The sequence below is a fragment of the Halyomorpha halys genome, unplaced genomic scaffold (assembly GCF_000696795.3).
Source record: "Halyomorpha halys isolate HHAL.00 unplaced genomic scaffold, Hhal_1.1 Scaffold319.1, whole genome shotgun sequence".
In the NCBI taxonomy this organism is placed as follows: Eukaryota; Metazoa; Arthropoda; class Insecta; order Hemiptera; family Pentatomidae; genus Halyomorpha; species Halyomorpha halys.
The window spans coordinates 325956-328719 of NW_027113718.1; positions in this window are offsets into that span (position 1 = coordinate 325956).

The window sequence follows — 2764 nt, forward strand, 5'->3', positions numbered from 1 at the left end:
TCAAATTATCAATAAAATATGTAAAAAAAATTTAATAAATAAAAATATTTATGTATATTGTTGATTTTTTTTACACCATTTTTCTTTATACTTTCTTTAATCCCAACTTTTCAGTAATCCGAACAGCTTCCAGCTCAGATTACCGAGATTATACTGTATAGGAAAGTAAAAGTAAAAATTTAACCAAGGGTGGTAAGTGAAAGTTGTGTAATGATGCTCGCACCACACCAAATTTTTATTGCAAATATATATATACATACAAACACATATATCTAAATGAAGAGAAAGTTCCCCCTTCCTTCCAGAATTATTTATGAATTTATTTGGTTAATTTGGTGGAGTTCTCAGCATCGTGATTCTGAGAGTCGAAATCTAAATATGAAGTCACGAGCTACCGAAAAAACCTTGGCATTAGCAAAGATCGTACATGAAAAAATAATATAAGGTTGATATGACTCTAATCCAAACCTGCTTCCTTAATATCCATCTACTTTGAATAAATCTTTTCCCACGTAGTACTAGCCTCTGAATAGAAACTAACAACTCTTTAATAAGCTTACAATGTAAAAATGTATTTTCGTAATTTGTTTTTTGGAAAAATATAAAAAATCTAGCTATATTTGACGATATGTGAGCCGTTCAGTGCACACATCGATTAACTCCACTTTTTGAGTAATCTTAAATTTAAGTGTCAAAGTACTTGGTATAATCATTACTTTTTATATTTATTATAGCTTTCCTGAATGATACAGATTAACACCATTAAACGCCAATTTTTTTTTTGCAATTGAATAAGTAAATTATTTCAGAAGCCATTGTGATCAACTCCATACTCTAATGTAAATCGTTTCAACGACGCAATTATATTATATTATTATTTGTTCCGGCCGTACATCATCGTTCTTTTTTTTAAAACAATCGAAGGTGCTTCCCCCCCCCCTCAACGATATTGGCCAACAGATGAAAAGAAGCGCAATGCAAACGGATGTTAGTATAACAGTGATCTCGCACGCTGACTGTTATTGTATACTTCACCAATATTATATGGACTACATATTCTCTTGGTATTTTCAACATTATTCCCAGATTGTTTTTAAAGAAATACATATTATACCGTTATAATCAAGATGGGTGAGACAAATAACAATGTGGATGAGGAAAAAAGTGATGGTTCTTCAATACGATTTATCAACAGAAAGTCTGGCCCAAGAAGACGTTTATCGTTTTCCCCGGATTCATCTGATTGCAACAGTACAAAATCCCCAAAAAACACATTGATTGGAAGGAAAAGAAATCGTAATCCTGATAAATGGACACGAAATTTACAAAAGCATAACAGAACAAAAGTTTTGGCATACAGGAATAAGGGAGGAAAATAATACCTGCAAAACATTTGTCGATATAATATGCAGATGCATACAAAAACTGTTAAAAACATTTGTCGATATAAAATGCAGATGCACATCAGCATCAAGAACTGTAACATTACTGACGATTATTTTTTGGCTATTCTTTCTTATTAATTTTATGCACCGTTAGATGAAAGCTATATCTGTATTTATGTATTCTACATTATATATTTGAATTTATATTATAACAGGAATTTTAGAAAACAATATACAGTACTTCATCGCGTTTCTCAACTGTTTGTTTTATGGAGTTAATCGATGTGTGCACTGAACGACACATGCATAGATTTAATTAACACGATTGATAGTTTAATATAAATTATTGTATTTAGATTAAATTAAACATTTACAAGCACTTTATTACTACGCTTTGGTAAGATAAATTAAACCAATATATGCGATAAGAAACTAAACAGAAATTTGTATTATGCTTTAAACACTATATCGATAATTTTGTTTTCTTTTTGCCAAAAACTTAAGGCTTTATCTATGTCAAATAGTGATATAGAGGAATCGTGTGTCCTAGTTATGAACGATAGTCAGCGGAATAAAAAAAAAATCTAGGTAAACAATTTCCAATTTTCAATTTCCATGAAAAATAGTATTTAGCAATTTGAAATATGGTTTTCTTTTTCCTAAAAAAAAAATGTTTGACCTACTTGACCACATGTCATATTATGTTTTAATTTTTTTTTTTTTTATTTCTTTATTGAAATTTACAACTGTACAAAGCAGTATATTCAATTAATTTGGTGTAAGTCTATACTGGAATGATTCAGACGAGTAGAGAAAGTACCCATTGGTAGTACTCTAATAACGTTTTTACATTAGAAGGTCTCCTGCCTATCTTCTTTTCAGGCGCCTTGTAGGATTGTTTGGAATGGAAAAGGAACCAAGGTTGGAAACTTGTGGGTTAGGGAGTTTATAATGGAAGGAATGACATCTGGTTCGGGATAGATCGGTTATATGTGGAACATTAAGGTCTTTTTATATATGATTTTATTTGTGAATATGTAGGGAGCATTGAGAATTTTACAAAGGATTTGAAAAGTTTTTGTGAATATAATATCGTTTAGTGGAATCCGTGATATTTTTCCATACTCTACGAAAAGAGAAGTATTGATTGGTGTATAACTGAAAAAACGTATACTTTTAGGCAATTTTATTTTATTTATTTATTTAATGTGATTTACAACTGTACAAATAATAAATACAATAAGTAAATGTGTTGTATGTTTCATATACACTTGAAAATCTTGGGAAGGAACCACCCATTGGTGTTACTTCAAACATTAATTTAAATTAGAAGGTCCCGTGGCCATCTTCTTTTCAGACGCCTCGGGGGAGTATCAGGG